The sequence below is a fragment of the Octodon degus genome, unplaced genomic scaffold (genome assembly GCF_000260255.1).
Source record: "Octodon degus isolate 3935 unplaced genomic scaffold, OctDeg1.0 scaffold00089, whole genome shotgun sequence".
Taxonomy (NCBI): domain Eukaryota; kingdom Metazoa; phylum Chordata; class Mammalia; order Rodentia; family Octodontidae; genus Octodon; species Octodon degus.
In genome coordinates this window covers 8,742,062-8,762,237 of record NW_004524665.1, presented here as the reverse complement: position 1 = coordinate 8,762,237, position 20,176 = coordinate 8,742,062, and the positions used below count along the sequence as shown (strand labels likewise).

The 20,176-nt window shown below is 47.0% G+C and overlaps 1 protein-coding gene and 1 pseudogene across 12 annotated transcripts in view; one reads left to right on the top strand and one right to left on the bottom strand.

Annotated features, from left to right (window-relative positions):
• Hdac4 (histone deacetylase 4) overlaps positions 1-20,176 on the top strand; it is a 255,289-nt gene that overhangs the window by 114,381 nt on the left and 120,732 nt on the right. The window contains exon 1 of one of the 12 annotated variants that reach the window (XM_023722251.1): positions 18,425-18,516. The exons of the other annotated variants lie outside the window; for them this stretch is intronic. The gene's annotated coding sequence lies outside the window, so the exon portion shown is untranslated. Of the gene's footprint in view, positions 1-18,424; positions 18,517-20,176 lie in introns of those variants that run through there. 12 annotated transcript variants of the gene reach the window in all.
• On the bottom strand, positions 6,779-7,708 carry LOC105742991 (annotated as a pseudogene).

Sequence of the window (20,176 nt, the reverse complement as noted above, 5' to 3'; positions counted from 1 at the left end):
TTGACTTGGGTCTTGACCCATAGGGAACCCTAAGAACACATAACTGCACACAGTTATGAATAGAGAACTCCAGGAGATTGCCACGAGTGTTGTGCAGACAGCTGCGTGTGCAGGACCCCAGTGTCCCCCTGTGTTGGTACAGCTGCGACCTTTGCGGGCTCCTGCACCAGAGTGGTGTAGTATGATGGGAACGACATGACAGCCATGCAGATTGCCACAGTTTAAGCTTTAAAACCTCAGTTCTGTAACAGAGAGAAAATGTAGAAGGTCCCCAGGAGCCAAGCAGGGCACCCCAGGGGCTGCACAGGAGGTAGACCTAGGGCAGTGGGGCTAGAGGCAGGAAGTATTGAAAGCAGTGTGGCACTAGGTGCTACTGACTTGCGGGGACCAAATTGTGGCTGGTGAAGTATGAGGAGGCCAAGAAGACTGAAAGGAGGCAGGGTAGAACTTGAGCTGAACCCAAGAAGGATGAGTCGTGTAAAACCTGTGACTCGCTGTTCCCTGTGTACTTAAGCACTGTGTTTCCACATAGGAAGGGTGGTGCTGTGAGTTGTGGTCAGAACAGCTTTGAGGTAATGTTGAGAGAGATTGCTCTGGCCTTAGCATTTCGGCGCATTCAGAATGGGGTACAATTCCTGTTACTGCAAGGCAGCTTGAACCACAGCAGTACAAGCAGATCTATTCCTGTCCATCAGTCTTTTTACTAGTAACACTAATGAGGAAGCTGCCAGTGAACCGTCATGTGGGTACTCCTGTGGTTGAAGCCAGTGGGAACATTTTCAATGGGCCAGGAGTTGGGCAAGCTGGGGGAGGGGCTCAGGGGTGGGAACCCCTTGAGGGGCCCCTGAGCCAGGTGCCCAGTGGTCCAAGACCAGCAGTGGCCTCTCCCAGATACTGCACCAAGGCTGCCCACACCTTTTTGTCAGATGTTTTCCCCTAGGTATTTGATGTCTTTTTTAAAAAAATTATTTATTATTTATTTTTATTTTTTTAATTTGATGTCTTTTGATCCCATTATAATTGATATTTTTGTAATTTTATTTGGCTGTTGCAGATAGAAGCACAGTAGATTTCTGTATATTGCCCTTGTTTGTATTGACTGTGCTAAATTACTAGTTCTAGTGAATCTGTGGATTCTTCTTGATTTCCTACATGCTGCGCGCAAATGATGAAAGTTGTGTTCTGTTCCTTTGTGTCAGTTTCTTTTTCTTGCCTTCATGCATCACTGTGGGGAGGACGTGTGCTGTGCCCTTGGTGACTGGCCCTTGGCTGCAGGTCTGTCTGGCTTTGCACGTGTCCTCTAGCAGCTCAGCCAGGTGACTTTCCTTTCCGAGCTCCTTGGAGGCCCCCCACCACCCATGGATGTATATTGAGTTTTACAAATTCTTCTTTTGTCCCTATCGGGATGATGTAAATTTTATTTTGTTAAAGTGATAAGTAATTTTTATTAATTTTTCATATCAAGGAAATGCTATTCTATGAAGAAAGCTGAGTCTTTTTTAAAGGATGACACTGTATAAGATTGAAATTATTTCTTAATTGAAAGCATGGTAGAAGTTTCCTATGAAACCTCTATAAATGGAGTTTTCTTTGTGGGATATGTTTAATTTTTAGATCATATGTCTTAGAAGTTATTAGACTGCTTAAGTCTTCTCTATCTTGTGTCAGTATTGATAGTTTTTTTTCTAGCAGTTTTTCAACTTCATCAATAGTCCTGAGTCTATCCTGTGTGTTTTAACTATAGAAACAGGCAGTGTGTTATTCACTTTATGACCTTCAGTGTTTGGTGCAGAGCAGTCTCTCTGGTTAGGCCCTATATGTCCATTGTTATTCATAACTACGTTTTACATACACAGGTTTTGTAATTCTTTTCTCTTACTGATTTGTAGCTTAATTATATTTTGGTCAAAATACCCTTATATAAAAATAAAAATAAAAAATAAAATAGCTTTATTACCTTTATTCATATCTTTACCAAAGGTATTTTGATATTAATATAGTTATACCAACTTCCTTTTGCTTATTTGTAAGTATTTGAAAGTGTGCTTTTAGAGCTTTATTCTTTATACTTGTAAATGTAAGTTTCAGTGCGTATTTAGGCTGGTCTTTGTGGTTTATACTTTCCTGTGCAGTGTGGCTGACCCTGGTCCCGTGTCCTGTGCCACTGGCTAGTAGGTTCTGACCTGCACATTGCCACCAAGTCAACATCCCTTCTGGTTTATCTGCACGTGGAGACCTGTCTGCTGGCCTTCCATCTCGGTCTTATATCTGAGAGTGACTGTAAAGGGGTTTTTGAGAACATATTGTCTGTTTTTTTTGGAGAATGCCTTTATTTCACTTTCACATCTGATAGCTCATGCTGGATTAGGGTTAACTTGTAGCAGTGTGCTCAGGCGGTGTTGTTGTGCATGTCGCACGATCTAACTTCATTGTTCCCTGGCTTATGTCTTTCTGGAGCGAAGTAGCCAGCAGTTGTACTGGCTGTCCTTTGAGAGTAGTCAACCCTCCTAATTTCATGGCCATTTTGGTTTTCAAAAATTTTGCTTGTTATCCTTCATCAATTTAGGAAAATTCTGAATGGCATTTTTCAATAAGATGTACCTGTTCACTTTCTTTTTATTGTAAAGAGAAAAAAATACTGAAAAATTAGACACAATAGAGAACCCCAAGAAGCCCAAGCCGACAGAGACCGGAGCGCACTTGTCATACTGCTCTTTACTGCCCTCAGAGCCGCTGCTCCGGTCAGCAGACACCCTGCCCCAGCGCCCGCCTGTCGCCCTGCCAGCTGTCTCTCCGCCCTCCCTTGCTGGCCTGTTGTGGGCGCGCCTATGACCAGCCTTCCTAACCCTCCCTTGCTTTAGCTGTGTCTCATCTGTTAAATAACTGGGCCATTAATTTAGACTATTCAGTATTTTAATTTTAGGGTTCTTTTTTTAAGTTTCTAATTTTTTGCTAAAATTTTTTGCTAAAATTCTTCTTAAATCTTAAAATCTTTGTTCTTTTTAATGTTTTGTGTCTTAATCCACTACAGAATCTTAAATTGTATTTATCTTTTGTTATTACTAGAATGTCACCAACTTTCTGCTCTGAAAGTATTGTTTACTGACCATAGGATAGAGCAGGTGGACTGGTCAGGCTTCCTGTCACTAGGACAAAATACCTGATACTTGCAGCTTCAAAGAGGAGAGGTTTACTTTGGCTCTTTGCTGAGGGAATGTAGTCCACTGGCAGTGGGCTCCAGAGCAGGAATATCATGGTGGAAGAGCATGGCAGAAAAGGCTGCTCACCTCAGGGCAGCCAGGAAGCAGAGAGGAGGGCGGGGCTGGAGGGAGCTGTGCCCTCCCAGGCTGGGTGCCCAGGGCCTGCAGCATCCAGCCAGGCCCTGCCTCCAAGGAGCCCTTTTGGCTGCGAGCTGATCTGCAGATGGAGCACTGGTAAGTGCAGCATCCTCATGATCCAGTCACCTTCCAAAAGCCCTGCATTTACCTTCGGGGACAATGTGGAACTTCAGCCATAGCAACAGCTGGTCTGTAGCATCTGGGGTTCTTTTTCTACAGCATGTGGGTTTTGTTCCCATTGCGTTGTCTTTCTTTATGCTGTGTATGTGTGTGCATGTGTGGTGGGTGTGTGTCTGCAAAGTCTGTTGGAGTCATTTGAGGTGAGGTATGGTGACATCTCCCACCAGGGTAAATTGCAGGTTGTTTCTGGTTGGTACTTGGGGCACTCGTGTGCCATTACCCTTTCCCTCCCTTCAAGAGTGTAGTCACTCAAGCATTACTTTGGAGTTTTCTTTATTCTTAGGCATTCCTTCAAATCGGAACATGGATCATGTTTTTCTTTTCTTCCCTCCCTACTCTTGGTCTGGTGTGTGGCCGCTCAGAGGTAGTACTTAGAGGCCTTGAAAGTTCTAGAGAAATAGCTAGGAGCCCTGCAAACGACCTCAGTGGAAAAGGCTTTGAGTGTAGGGTTCACCCACTGGCCTTGTGTCTGAGTCTGTATTGCTTTATCATTCTGTTCACTAGTCTGTCTGTGTCTTCAAGGAAATGTTACCCATCATATAATGATACCCTAAGACCGTTCTATGAAAAGGAAGGCCGCTTCTGCATGGATGAGAGAAAGAGGAGAAAAGCCTGAGATGGTCAGCGCATCTGTGGGGCAGCCAGTCACCTGGAAGTGAAATTAGTGGAGAAATGGTCAGTAGAGGTATGAGAGTGCCTTGCCTGTTATTTGTGCACAGGATGGGCTAAATGGATGCTTGGGGTTAGTGTGGGCCGGCTTGTGTGAGAAGAGGCATTCATTTTGGGACCTTCTGAGTGTGGCAGGTTCTTCCCCTGTGAGTGCATCCCGCATGGCACACGGTCCAATAGATAGCGTGGTGGTGGTATGTCTGCGTTCCTGGAAATGAAATGTTGATGTCAGTGGTAATAGTGCTTTGAAATCAGCCTGTTGAGCACATTTGAAACCAGAAGAACCTCAGGTCATTTCCTTCATATTAATCAGTTTCCTCATATTTAGATTGATTTGTCCACCTGCCAATCTAGTGTCCAGACATGGTCTTTTTGCAAAGCCGTGGATAAAACAGAAACAAAACACCACCTACAGACAAACCGGAAGATTTTATCACTGTTGGGAGCTCTCCATTTAGAAGCAGGCAGAGAAATGATAGTGGAGACCTCTTAGAGGTCAGTGCTGACAGGGAGAGGTTGGCATCCTGTCCCCCAGAAGAGGGGAGTGTGGCTGGCAGCCTTGGCCAGGCCAGGTGCTCTGCCTGCTGCCACCTAGTTTTTATTTTTCAACCCGTGTGTCCTTCTGAATATACTTTTCCTCTGCAAAGGAATTTAGAAGAAGCAATTGTAATTTTTTTCCTAAGTAAACTTTTAAAAGAAGAGAAATTTTACATATAAATCCAAGCCTCTACTGAAGTAAATTCTGAAATTTATTCTTGAATTTGTTTCTCTCTTGCCTAGAAAGAGAAGCAGTGTTCTCGAAGCCCAAGGAGCCTGCTTGTTCATTTTCTCTCTGGAGGACTGCTTTGTGCCCTCTGTAGCTCTGGAAATTTGCTCCCAACAGTAAAATGCAGCTGGAACTCAGTTGGGCCTCATAGCACAGACTACAAAGTAATGGCAGGGACTGTGCAAAACAGATGCCGTTTGCATTAAAATAAAAGGCAAGCATAATATTTGCATTAATAGAGAGTCTTTGTGAGAGTATTTGCGTAGAGTGGTTTATCCTGCTCCAAGAGCTGGTTACTTTCAACTAATTCTGTGGCTGTGGATAAGCTTTTTCTGCTGATCACTTTTCAGAAGGCACTGCCTTTGCACAAGCGTGGCTTGTTTCAAGGAAGGGCTCTCTGGCATGCAAATTGAGTGTTAAGTAGTACACATTGGGAATAGCCCAGTGACTGCTGTCGGTCTTCTCTGGGTGGCTTTTGTTTCCAAGTAGGATTGATGAGCTGTTGCTCTGTTTTTAAGCATACTAAGCTGCTTCTGCAGTTTTGCAGTTAAGGCCCACATCCCAGCAGCCTCCTCCTGTTTGTAATAAGCCAAGATGGGCGGTTGGTGTCAGTGTAGTTACAAGGGCAACTGAGGTTTCTTCTTATTTCATTAATAGAGACCATGTCAGAATAAAGAAATCAGAACAAAGGGAAGACGATGAGCTCTTAGAAGCAGAGCTCAAAACCCATGTCCAAAACCCCACATCACTATTTGTAAATGAACTACTAATTTTACCCTGAATTTTCTAACAGTTAAACATCTTTTATTTTGGGAACTTAAATTGTTCTTAAGAGGAAATCAACAATGTGTTTTACACACGCACACACAGTGTACAGCAGAAGTGTGAATAGAGTATATTCTACATAATGAAAGAAGTCTTGGTAGCTATATCAAATTTTATATTAATTTAGTTTTTAGAAGTTACCCATATTTACTCATATGTTCATTCCTGTTTTACTTAAGCATTGCTGTGTCATCTTCTTCACTTTGGATGTGATTTTTTAAATTTCTAAGTAATTTTTGATACTATACCAACAGGTTCTGAATAGTAAACACTCAGGTTTTGTTGTTTATCTGAAAATGTCTTTTTCTTTTCTTTTTATTATATGCTAGCTTAGCTGGGTATAGAAAGAGGCGGGTGTGTCTTTCTTTTGACAGTTTTTTCCCCCTGGTTTAATAAGGGCTTATTTATTTTGAGAAAAAAGATCCCCTAACATTAGGTGTTCACAAAAAATAACCCATAGTATCAATTTTTTTTTGTTAGAAAACAAAGACTGTTACACTAAGTTTTCTAGAGGATGCATTTGAAGTGCTCTCATTCACAAAAACACAGTGTTACATTTGTGTTTAACAGCCCCACAAAGTACTTGATGTGAAGTGATATACCTAACTCTTAAGCCAAAGCTGCTTTCAGGTGCTACACTAAATAAGACTGCTTTTGCAGTTAGGGAAGCAACTACTGAAATCATGTATAAATGGAAATAACCATACTGCCTGCATAATGAGAGATTATTGTGGAGACAGCTGATAAAAACCGTACAACCTTTTTATTGTTAAGTCATAAAGAGGCATCAAAATTAAAAAGCAAAATTTACAGGAGAAGACTTAACAAAACTACTAGGAGCATCAAAAGAATTGTAAATGGTACTAGGTGCAGGGCAGTTATGAACATGGTAGGACACAGGGAGAACAGTGAGCGTGTGCTGAAGATACTAGGGGAAAGGATCTGGTGAAGTTTTGATCTAAGACAGGCACCTAGATAAAGAAATAATGGACAAGACTTTCTAAACCCAACTATATGCATAAGAGTCATCCTCACCATTGGCACAGTCTCTGTCATCCTCTCCTTCCTCAGCCTCTTTTTCATCATCCTTGATCAACTCCAGCTGGTCCTCCACCCCATCTTCATTTTCATCATCATCCAATAGATCCCCCCTCCTCAGCAGAATCATCCGCAGCACCCTCAGACCCCATCTTCACATTAATCTCATCTTTCTTCTGGGAGGTGGTGGCCTGCTCCTCTTCAGTCTTATCGTTCTTCCTCTCCACTGCTTGTTTGCTCTATTTCCAGTAAAGAGTCCACTTTTGGTTTTATCTGGGTCAGCTCCTTCTTAATGGCCTGAAGGTCGTCACCTTTCAACTTTCCAGATTTGGATGAAGATCCCCACTGGCCACTCTTAGAATTGAAGCCACTTTTGCCTCTTCAGGAGGTGTTTCCTGATGCATGCTGGCATTTTGAGGGCACCACAGCCTGAGCAATAGGAGGAGGAGGAGGAGGAGGAACACATGCTGGGTAACTGTTCATCCTGTCATAATAATCACGCTGAAAGTCCCAGTCCAAGTCAGAAGAGGAGCCGGGTAGAGGGGACGGAGCAGGGTGTTCTGGGGCCAACCCGGACGTCTCTGCTGCAGATTGTTCAACACCGGCTTTTCCTCTGCTCACTTCTGGCTCTTTAGCCAGATTAATATCTAACACCTGGCCAGCAGTCATCCTGCCATCCTCTCCAGCTGCAGCAGGCGGGCATTTCTCTTATTAACATACTGGACAAAGGCACCTTATGAATGGAGCAACCCACAATTTCATTGTACTTTGAGAAGATGGCCTCCACATCAGATTTCTTCACGAGAGTGTTCAGATTCCCAATGAACACTCGGGAATTCACGGAGCGAGGATCTGTCTCTTTGGTAACATTGCTAGCCATCGTGTTTGAAGATAAAGTTGCTGACAGTGAAAAAAACTAGGAGAGGGATGACAGAAGAGATCCGATACCGAATCTCCTGCTCCCAGGTTCTACATGGAGTTGACTGCTGCTTGAGCTCAGCAATGCAGCAGCAACCACTCAGGTTCCGTCTCTTCATAGAATGGCCTCTTTTGACAGTTTGATGCTGTTTTATTGTCTTCTGACTGCTTTTGTTGCTGAGAGAAATGAGATGTCAGACTGCTGTCCTTGCTTTTCAGGAATCTGACTTTCCCATCTTATCCTCAAGGCCTTTTCCCATGCTGGTTTTTCCATGTTCATTGCCTTGGTTCTAGAAGGAAGTTTGTACTTGTTTGTCCCACTTGGGACTTGGTATGCCTTTTTAATCTCATGACTTTGGCATCAAGCCAGTTATCTACTTGAATATTACATTTTATGCTTTTTCTCTAATTTTTACATATGGAACTCCTACCAAAACCATGCTCTATTTTGAGCCATTTCATTCATTTATCCTAGTTTCTGTCATTGCTTTTTTTTTCTGTATTTTAGGGAGGGGTCTACAGGGTGTTCAGGGTCTCACTACTAGATCAGACTTTTATTGATTCTCCTGTTTACAGCCTCCCAAGAGCTGAAATTATAGGCATGCTCCACCATGCCCAGTCTCAATTGCTGTCTCAGCACGCCCCAGGGGTGGGGCCAGCACAGTGGGCCAGGGAATCAAACCCCCTACCCTGCGCCTGCTTGCAGGTGCTTTAATCCACTGAGCTATTTGGCTAGCCCTTTTTTGTTTTTAAATTTAATTATGTGTAAATGTATGCCTGCATTTAGTGCTACATTCCAGTTACTTAAGTCTGTCATTGAGTTTACTGCCTCTCTCTTCACCTATATCTTACCCCTCGCCCCCGGAACTAGGGATTGAACTCAGGCCCTTGTACTTGCCAGGCAAGCGCTTATTGTACTGAGCTATCTCCCTGCCCCCCTAGAATTTTCTTTTCTTCTTTATGAAGCTTACTGTTTTTGTGTTTTCCAAATTCTCTTCCTTCATTATACTTTTTAAAATTTAGTTTCTTAGTTTTTTAAAAAGTGCATTTTTTAAAAGTCTTTTCCATATCTGTTAAAAATCAGATATTTTATATTACTTCTGTTGTATTGTATTTACTGACCCTTGATGGGGGGGTTTCAATCTATCATTTATAAGTTGCTTTTGTTTGTTTATTTGTTTTTAATGATGCTGAGGACTAAACCCAGGATCTCCTACTGTTAGGCAAGTGCTGCCTCTGAGCTATATCCACAGTCCTTTTTTATTTTTTTATTTTGAAATTGGTTATCACCCAGTTGCCCAGGATGGCCTCAAGCTTGTGAGCCCAGGGGCTTAGTTTCCTGCACTGCCGGTGTCTTCAGGCACATCCACCTACCCAGCTCTGTCGGAAAATTTTCGTGGTGAACTCTTCAGCAGATCTCTCCTACACACTTGTGCTTGGGTCTTATGTGCCCTGAATTGTGAATGTATCCCTGAAGAGCCATTGTTCTTCGTTTTCCTGGCACTGGAGGGTTTCCCATGTCCTGGCCTAAGATTCTAGAACTCCATAAAGGATGGACCTGGAGGCCACATCCACAAAAACCTGGGATCCCATTTTTTCCCCAGTAGTTAATCTGAACAACCTTTTTGTGTCTTCCTACCAAGATGGGTTTAGTTCTTTAGGCCCCTTGCCTAGAGTGCATGGCCTTCAAGAGTTTCGTCCTTCCTTGGGGTCTCTGTTCCAGCTCCTGCCCATCCAGACAAGAAGGTGCCTCAGGTTCCTATGCCCAGTGCTGGTAACTTGGGCCTGGTACCAACTGGGTCTTATCACCCCTGCTCAGAATGCTTTCTTCAGTTTCTGCCTTCCTAGAGAAAGACAACTAGGGTTGTCTTGTTCTTTCTTTCGTGTTTTACCTCTACATGTAATATCAGAGGAGGCTTTAGGCTATAATTATCTTTTCTCTGTTCTTAAAGTGAGAGATAGGAGTTCTTATCAATTAAACCCTACAGTATTCAGAAACTAAAGGTCTGAATGTGGTTCAGGTATTTTAAGCATGAGTTGGATTTGTGTTTTCCAAAGTGTGAATATGGGATTTTCTTCAAGTGCTGTACTTTTATATTGAGATTTTGTACAAGGTGCATGGATCCCAGTCTTCCTGATCCCAGCTTTTCTTTTATGGTGAAAAGCTGTGAAAGATTGTGCCTGTCCCTCCCGCTCTCCCTCCCTCTCCCTCCTTCTCCCTCCCTCTCCCTCCTTCTCCTGCTTCTTCTCCCTCTCTCTCCCTTTCCCTCTCCCTCTCCCTCTCCGGCTGTCTCTGTCTCTGTTTCTGTCTGTCTGTCTGTCTGTTTCTCTGGTTGTACTTTTTATTTTTTCTTTTGCAGTATTAGGGATTGAACCCAGGATCTTTGCACTAAGATACTCGGCCTTTTGTTTTTTTTAATCTTATGTTTCTAATTTTGAGATAGGGCCTCTCTCTGTTGCCCAGGCTAGGTCGAAGTTGGTGCCCTTCTGCCTTGGCCTCTCAGAGTGCTGGGATTACAGTGTGTGTCAGCATTCCCAGCTCAGAGTGCAGCTGTGTCCCAAACTCGGCGCCATTGTGAAGCGCAACAGGAATGGCATCAAGCCTCCACACTGCCTGGCCTCTGCCTGCTGCGCAGGAGCTTGCTGGGAAGTATAGAGAGGGGCGGCCCTGGGCGCCTGAGCCAGTGGGCTTCTCCTCAGGAAATTGGGGCAGGTGAAACCACCCCGGGGCCTGCTGATGGAGAAAGCTGGACGTGTGGGGAGCCCGTAGCATGTGTGCCACAGTGCTCGCTGTAGCACTGATGGCTCTGAGAGGTTTGCCATTGCAGGCTTAGTAGAGGGGTGTGTGTGTGGAGGGGCAGCAGCAGCCTGATTTTATATTTACTCTCATTTTTAAGTTAAAAGTAACTCCCATGTGAAACTGAAAATTACAGTCTAAGACTGGGTATTTCTATTTTTAGAAGTATAAAGCTCTCAAAATTCAGAAATTGTCTTTTCTTCTCTTGCTGCCATTGAATGAAGTCAGTTGGATAACCTAGAGTGGAAGTTTAGTCAGCTCGTACCTCTGGGGGCTAGAAAGGCCAGCACAGGGTGCAGGCATCTGTAAGGGCAAGCTTGCTGTGTTGTAGCATGGCAGAGTGTCCCGTGGCAAGATGGAGCCAGTGTGCCAGCTCAGGGCTCTTCTTGCATAAAAAGCCACCAACGCCAGCGTGGGCCTCGTAACCCTATTTAACCCTACGACCTCCCAGAGGTTCTGTCTCCAATTCATCATGTGATTTTGGGGACTACAAGCATGCGAACTGTCAGGGACATATCCAAATGATGTTAGAAGAAGCTTTGGGGGACTTTGGGTGGAGTTGGGTGGTAGGGCTTCTACCCAGTATATGCAGGATCCTGGCTTCTGTCTCGGGCATCAGCAGAAGGTGATGCTTTGGTGTATAACTGCTTGGAAGAGGCCTGCTGTTTCCTGGGGTGGCATGGCAGCGGTGTCCGTCCTTTGGCAGAGAAGCAGGGGGGCAGTGACCCGCACGGCCACATTTGCCCTCCATGGCAGTGGGATCAGCGAGCCCTTGGGAGCAGGAGCATCCTCGTTGCTCTGCCTTTACCCTTGTGCTCGTCAATTTACCATTAAATTTCTGCTCAAGCCTAAGAGATGCGCTTGGCATGCGTGCTGCACGAAGGGAAAGTGGGAGCATTTGCGCCCCAGCTCCAACTTGCTATCTGTGGTGCAGTGGCTCTTGAGCAGCCCTGTGTGCTCCGTGGTAGTCTGGGAACCCGCCATTCATAGGTGGTGCCCTTCTCAGGCCTCAGGCAGATGTGGACCGTGATGACTGGACCCCATTGTTAATGTGACATAAGGAGTGCTCAGGAGTGGCTCCTGCCTTTGATTTCACAGTCACCTCCCAGCTGACACCTCTGTCCCATCAGTGATACTAGCCTTGTTCACACCCACAGCAAATTGCTTCTCCTGAGGGTAAGCTCTGTCTTAGAAGACTAAAATAGGACACAGTGCAGTGAATGGGTGTATTTTTAGAAACTTGAAGTTGATGTTGTATAAAAGGAATAGTGTTATGCTTTCGTTGGCCCTGGCTGGGGGACTTGCGGTTTAGAGGGCAGCTATACCGTATGGGACGAAGTGTGGTGTTGGTGTCTTCAGATCTTTCAGAGCCAAGCAGCAGACCCAGAAAAACAAGTTTTGTCAGCTGGTGAGCTGTGCTGCCGGACTCTCTGTGGGAGGGCTAGGGACGTGATTGTCCTGAACGTGCATTTGTACCTTGGGTTATGAGCAGCCATGAGCTGCGAGAGCAGGTCCTGGAGTACAAGGCAGCGGCTAGCTGCAGGATAACAGGCTCTGTGCCAGGGAATTTGGACGGTGTTCCTTGTGCTTGCCCTTCTTAAAAATAATTACATTTTTTCAAAAATTGGGAAATAGATTTAATTGAAATAAGTGCTATTTATTTACAGTTAGTAAAAAAGTTATGGAAAATAAAGCTGCGTGAAAGCTTTCAGGGCTGATGACACAGACACTGGCTCCTGGCAGAAGTCCCTCTTGTTCCTCAAGTTTGCCCCTGGCCAGAAGGTAGGGGGTGTGCATTTGAGGTGAGGCCCGAGATACCCTGGCAGCATACAGGGCCGGTGCTGCCCGGAAGTCTGTTCACATTTGGTGACTCCCCCTCTAGGTTAGTGAGGTCTTGGGTGAAACCTGGGCTGTACTGTGTGGGAGTTGGGACAGACCCAAGGGCAGGAGCTTCTGTCTGTGTGGAGCAGAGGAAGCCTGGTTGGTTCCAGGTCCTCTGGCCAGGTGCTCTTTTGAGCCCCAAGCCAGCCTGCTGTCCTCTCCCTTGGCAGCAACCTCTGGCTCAGGGCCTGCTGGAACATGATGGCCTGGGGTTAGACCACTGGGATGCTTTCCTGTTAGGTGGCTGGCAGATCAACAGAGCCTGGTGGCTTTCCACGGCAAGGAGAGCCAAGTGTGGGTACACCGGTGCTGCAGGGCCTTCAGATGACAGCTTGTTGTAGGGAGCAGGATTGTGATTCAATGCCTGTTATGTCTGCCTCAGGTGAGCCACTGGGAGGATGGGCCCCAGACCACTTCCTAAGAGTATCTCGTCACATATGCGTGGTCTATCTTACATTGTTGTCCCCCACTGGTTCTGGCAGGTTGGCCTGGGGTCTCAGGTAACATCTTCACAGGGAAGATGCTGGGTGCTGAGGACAGAGTAACGGTATCTCGTGCACCGTTCCTCTGAGGCTTGTGACCCAGGGGGCAGACCTTGCCTTGGTCAACCCAAGGTGCTTGACCAAAGGTACACAGGGCTTCTGTATGTCTGGAGATGAGACATTAAAGCAGGGCATCCAGCTTAACTGGAGGATGTGCGGCCTGCATGTAGATGTTTTTCTGAGCAGCAGTGCAAGGCATGGTCTTGTCTTCCACGTGAGGGCCACATCAGGAGATAAAGACCCTCCATGTAGTCTGGTGAGGAGGGGCACAGCAGCCAGAAGGAAGTGCAGGTCATGTGCTCCCCATCTGTCTTGATGTAGTGGGCTCCTAAAGACCAGACCTCGCGGAGCGTGTGTCACCGAGCGTGAAGCTCCAGCTTCCTTTAGCAGCTTGCTAAGCACATGTGCATTTCAGAAGGCCAGAGCCTGCCTGGGGATGGAGGCATTTAAGGGGGAGATGGGGCAGCAGCTGAGAGCAGAAAGAATGAAGGTGTGCTATGTGTGTGCACCACCTCTCCACAAGGAACGTGGCCATTCTGTATCGCAAGCTTGCACTAAAAATAATGGTAAAATATGACACTTAAGAAAGGAGTGCTGTGAGAAGTGCTGGACAGTGTGTGGAGCTGATAAACTGGCAAGGAACAGGGTAAACTGACACAGAGCTCATGTGAAATGCTCAGAATGTGTACTTCAAACCCATGACACAAATTCTGAGCATTTTGATCTGTTTTTTCCTGGGAGAACCAGTGATCAAAGATCTGGAGGTACTGTGTGCTCTCCCGTGGTGAGTGGGTGGGTAGCTCAGGACCAGCAGCTTTGGTGTCGTGTGCTCTCAGGTTCCTGTCTTCTTCTCCCCTTGCTCACACGTTGCTACTGCCAGGCCTCACTGCCCCTGAGCCTGTGCCACTTGTTCCTCCTGCGAACCAGGGTTTCAGAACCCAGGATGCTGCTCAACCACATGCCCAGCAGTATGCTTAATGTCCCTAGGGACAGGATGGCCCCCTCCATCCTCAGGCAGCACCTTGTCTGCTATCGCCCCACCTTTTCCAAGTACTGCTCCTGGGGTTTGTGGCCAGCCTTGCTGGTGGCTTTTCCTCCTCCAGTTCCCTGGTATGGATCTGGATTCTGCTGTTTTTCTACTTTTTTACTTTCCCAAAGGAGAGTCCTGAGCTACCTGCTGCTCCTGGCTCTCTGTGGCTCAGGCCTGCCCACCTTCTTCTTCCTACAGCTTCAGCCTTGCGCTCAGGGTCTGGTGGAGGCTGTCTGCACATTTCACCCCAGTGGCCTGGCAGGCCAGGATGCAGAGTAAACAAGGGAGACTTGGGCCCCGGGTCTGGCCATGAATGGCAGCAGACATCACCAGCCTGTCTGAGAGGAGGGCTTGGCTGCCTACCACATTCATGGGCTGACTAGGCCTGCACTTCGTGCCCTGCTTTCACCCCCTGACGTTTAAGGTCTGCCTGCTCTCCAGGTGATGCGAGCCTGTAGGTGGGCTGGTGATGTGCTGAAGGCTGGTAGGAACAGGGACTGAGTTAAGACAGCACTGAATTGAAGGCAGGAGCTGGTCTCTATTCTTGCAAGCACTTGAAAAAATTTTGGTTTTGAAAATTTTCAAACAGGTATGAAAAAAAAAAGAGGCCAGTTCTAGAGCAGCCACTCTGGCTCCCTTCAGATTCCGAGGTTGTCCTCCATGCCTGCTCTGTGCACCCTTCCTGCCTCTGTTTTCTAGAGAACACCCCGGTGCCATGGTGTCTGCACAAGTGCAGATAGCCCCTGCTCCTGGGACTGTGTGGGGATTGCTTGTGCTTCAGCACTGAGTTTTGATTTTTCCATGAATACAGGGCAGTACTGTGAGGCGAGCTGGACATCCTGGAGTCTGGGGAGTCCATGCGTTTTCCCCGCATTATCTTGTCTGCCTGTGACGGATTCCACTGGCGGTGGAGGGCAGCTGGGCTCAGCATGTATGTGGCAGATGCAGCCCCATTAGCACACTCAGATGAATACTGATTCGTAAATATCGCAGTCCGGACTATTCTGTGTTTACTGGTCATCTGAAGAGATTTCTTTCTCCAGTATTTGTTGAGTGCAAGATCCAAACACTCTGGCCCCAGGGAGTGGACCTTAGTCTGAGGGGTTTTCTTTTACCACCCTTCATCTGTTGGGATCAGAGCCTCCTTTAGAATGCATTCTTTCACACCTGTGAGGCTCTAAACTAGCAGCTAGAGTTTCTTTTGATTCTTAGGGGATGGACACGAAGATTATGTCATAGGTTGGCCTTGACATTTCAGGTCTGCCTGATTACCCTGAAGGGAAAATGTTGCTTAGGGAAAGAAAATCTTTCTTCCATGTTCATTTTCTCCAATAAATACACACTGAGCACTCACTATTGGGCATGCCTGAAGAACTCGCCATACTGGCTCATTAAAGTTTTATTCCTATTAATGGTCAGACACAAACTTTATTATAGAATTTTGATATTTTTCAGTAACCTGCATGGCTAGAAAGGCAGACCATAATGGATTGGTGCACTCAGAACTATTAGTGAAATTCATGGGGAGGAGTTGGCAGGTGGGTGGCCGGCGTGTGGAGGGTGTGAGCATGAGCCTGGTGTTGGCAGGTCCCTGGGATGCGCCTGCATGTGGGCTGCAGGGTGAGGAGCTACGGTGGCCACTTGGCCGAGGAGGTTGGGCAGGGAGCAGGTCCCACTGAGGGGGTCTAAGTGCTGGGCTGCCCGATCTCAGTCATGTCCATCCCTGAGACATATGCTACAGTCTGCTGAACCAGGGCATCGCAGTGCCAGAACTGTACCACTGGTCACTTGGCGCAGGCGCAGGGCAGCCTGGCTTTGCTCTGGCTTGTGGGGCAGTGTGGCCACTCCACTGAGGCCACACTGACTTGCACACTACGAAGGAGGCTTTGGGCCCCACTCATCATGCTGCCACAGCTGGATCAGGGATGAGAAAGCCCACATGGCTGATTCGGGGGTGGCCCAGGGCTCTGGGCCGAAGGGGAGTCCTTGAGTCTTTATTCAGGCAGGAACAGGCCATTTGTTCTCCTGTCTTTGCTGAGGCAAGGCAAGTCATTTTTTACCAGACAAGAGGAAGTTTTGATCCTTGGTATAAACACTAACCTAACTTTCACGTGCTTCCTTCTTCTATTTTAATAACGTATCCACGCGCACTGCAGCACAAATACTCGTCAAGAGTCCCGGACTTGCTCATTGCTAGGTTTTGGCTTCCATCAGCCCTCAGGCATTGAAGCCTGTCTGTGCCCTGCGTCCAGCCTCCAGTGAGCACCTCCTCACCTCTTCTCAGAGCATATGGGTCCCTTCACAGTGACAGGGAGGTGCTGCCTGCTTCGTCCACAGCCCACATGCAGGAGGTGCCCTGGTCTGGGAGACTTCTGTCACCTCAGACCACTCTTTCCTTGTTACCAATACAACAGGAAGCAAGGATGGGCCTGACCGAGCAGCAAAATGGTGCATTTGCGAGGGAAACCTTATGCTTTTTATGTGTTTCTAGCAAGTTCTCCATCAGATTTGCACTGGCAGTCGAGTTTTTAGTTAACAGGATAGAGAGGAAATACCTGTCATCCTCATTACTACAAAACTAGCTCCATCTGTGTAGATGCTTTTCCTGTAGACCTACAGTAGATTTGCCTCCTTCATGGAGGCACAGCAGAGTACCTGAGTACAAAACTGAACTGGCACAACCTCTTGCAGGCAGGCTTGCCCGAGCTTCAGCTCCCTGACCAGGGAGCGCCCTCTTCAGTACTCAGGAGGATACAGGTAAGGACAGTACATGCCAGTCTGCAAGTGTGACCCCCACACAATGGTGTTCTCCAAAGAATGTAACATAGAAGAGGAGTAAATACATGAGGGAGCCTCCTTCGAGGAACAGCAGATGTACCCCACTCAGGACATTTTGTCAAGCCTGAGCTACCCTGTAGGCTCTACCTGCAAGGTCATCAGAGCCATTGGAAGTGAGAGAGACTCTAGGCCAAGGGAACACAACGACTGCTCATCCTGTGGGTTCTTGGGTAGGGTGCTAGGACTGAGAAGGGTGTCAGGAGCTCCCAGGAGATTTGCATCAAGGCTAGCCTGAAGGACCCACGTGTCACCTGAGAGGTACAGTGTGCGCTGGGGCTCTGCCCTGTTTTTATTCTGTGAACCCACAACTCTAAAATAAAGTGTGTTAAAAAAAAAAAAGTGGATAAGAAAAAACAAAGGGGGAAAAAAATGGATAAGAAGATTGGCCACTCTACAACCTTTGAATTAGTGCTGACCAACACCCATAAGCTTCATCAGCCCTGTGTCTCCAGACCACGACCTGAGAACGGAGGAGCAGTCAGTGCAGCCACGCCCAGGGCAGGTCCCACCTCTGCCCAGCGGGGTGCATTCCCGGTGTATCTGGCTCTCTTACGTTTGTGACAAAACACAGAAGGTTGAAGGCAGCAGTGAGGCTGAAACATGGGGCCAGAGTCAGAGGTTCTGACTTGTTCAACTCCAAAACAGAAAGAATTTCAGGCCTAGCTCTCATCCCTTCACATCTGTTGACTTTGGTCTTTTCCCCATTTCGAAAAGCTGGACCTGACCAAGTCAGTTTACCCTAAATTCAAAGTTGGCCAGAAATAAATAAGGGAATTTTACCATAGTCCCATGTAAAAGGGAAGTTTTTTGATAATCTGAATTGAAAAAGATTAATAAAATTAAACATAATGTGATTTTAAAATATGTCTCAGCAAACCAAGAATAGAAGGAGACACCTCTAGCCAAATAGGTATCTGTCAGAAGCCTGCGTCAGGTGCTGTATGTCTTGGCAGGACATTAAAACCCCTTGTAAGACAGAAACAAACCCAGCTTGAGTGGCCAGCGTGCTGGGAGCACTTCATGGCAGGTTGCTGTGACAGTGCAGAGGAGCCCCTGCTCCGTAGCTTCTTGTCTAGCTGTGTGCCCTGAGGTGATGAAAAGCCCCCTATGGACGGGCAGTCCAGGTCCCATAGTGGGCTTCTCAAGCCAGTGCTCATGGGAGAAGGGCAGGGAAGCAGATCTCAGTCCCAATGGCTTGGGCCTGGGCTGACTCGGCAGCACAGGAAAGTTGCTGTGGAAATTGCACTTCTTAGTGTTTATTTCATTATACTCACTCTGGAATATGATATCTGAAAACACGCAGCAGTAAAGAGCAAACTACAGACTAGCTTCATAGCACTGCTAGCTGTCTTACTGGCTGTGCCCTGTCTGTTCATCCTGACAGAAGGTGTTCTTTGCCCTGTAATTAAATGGTCCTTGGTTTGTGTAAATCTGTGGTCCAGAACTGTCTGTCCCCACTGTGGTAGCCCCAACACTTTAAAATGTAGCTTAAATTGCTGTGGTGCTTGCTGTGTTCCCAGGCTGTTAGTATGTGTCACGTCTGCTATGGACTCTGAGCTGACCTGGGTGGGACTGAAGACCCTCAGCTGGACCTGTCACCAGCTCTGGTCTCTGCAATGAAGGTGGAAGACATGGCCTCACTTGCCCATGTGTGGCACTTACTTGTCTTTCAGGACTGTGTCTTCTCCTGGCAGGTATTGGGAGGAGTTAGATCTTGGCTGCACTACAGGATTGTGAACCTCCAGAGACCAGAGGTGGGTCATGCCCTCTCTGTGATCCATGAAAGCCTGGGCCTGAGCCACAGACTGATGTCCTGGGTCATGCCCTGGAGCAGGGGTTGGGACTATGAACCAGAGACTAAAAATCTGCGGTGCTGAGCCAGCTCACAGAGGAGTCAGGGCTGCTACTGGAGATGGTGCTACTCATTGGAACATCTGGGAGCTGGTCCTGGCCCTGAGCTTCTCTCCTGGGCATAGTTTATTCCTGAGCATAGGTTTGTTGTTCACTGATGATCAGAAATACCACCCAGCCTCATGGGGCACTGTTAGCTGGGAGAGCCCGTTGGGGGTGTTCTGCTGTCGGGAGCTTGCTTATCACCTTTTTTCAGCACCTTTGGTTAGGGTACTCTTCACATTCACCTTCTTCTTGTGCTTAGGGATATGACAGTTCCTTGGGGTGTGCAGGAGTGTGAATGATTGGAGGAGTGGTGCACATGCCAGAGACACTGTGGCCTGCTGACTTCCAGGGGACAAGGGTTAGGCCGCCTCGGGACTATACTTTGCATTTGACCTGAATGTGACGAAGCCTGTCTGGGCTGCAGCATGTGTGGAGACACTCCTGTTTCCAGAGCATTGTGTCCCGTCTCTCCTTTCTCTGGGAGGCCCTAATGTTGAGTCTCTAGGTCAGTCCATGACAGTGTTGACTTGGCAAGACTGGAGGTTGGGTTTCCAGGTCGTTATGATGTCAGTTAGTCCTGATTCCCATGGTGAGAACAAGCACTTTCCTCATAGCAAAAAACAAAACAACAAAACCTGTGTGTCCTGGCATAGAGCTGCTCTGAATTTGAGTTTTAGCATGCCTTATGTTATTCCCAGGGAGCCTTCTGCCTTCATATCCACTTATGCTAATGAGGTGGCCCTAGATAGGCTTATTAGAATACAGCTTTTCACCAAAAAGACACAGATTGGAAGGTTGGAAATGTTAGCTCCACCCGCCGGCCTCTGGATAATGGACCAGAAGGGGCCAGGAGTTGGCTGTAACAGCTCAGGGCAGCGATGCTGAGAGAGCTCCATATTGGTGGACGCACATAGGCCAGCTCTGTGGGGATGGAGCTTCTGCCTGTGGCAGTTTGGGGATGGCACCTGTTGTTTAGATTTAAAGTGTCCTCTGAAAGCTCACAAATGAGGCTTTTAGAAGGTGGTTGGATTGTAAGGGCCCTAACAGAATGTGTTAAACCATTGATAAAATCATAATTTAGTGACATTATTGGGAGGCAATCGTAATTTAGGAGGTGAGCCCAAGCTTAATGGAGTTGCACAGTCATGTCTCAGGACACTCTGGTCCCAGGCCCTTTCTTTCTGGCTCTTTCCTCTCTCTTCCTGACTGCCATGAGGTGAGCACCTTTCCTCCACCACGATGTTCCTGCCCTGGAGCAGCCACCAGGCACCAAAACCTCTGAAACCATGAGCCAAAATAAACTTCTCCCCTTGAAGTCGCATACTCCAGGCATTTTGGCCCAGCTTCTCCCTACGTGCCTTGCCATGTAGATGTTCATTTGTATCTTTAAACCTGTAAATGTAAGTATGATCTGGGCCCAGGGAGATAGCTCAGTAGGATAAGCACCTGCCTGGCAAG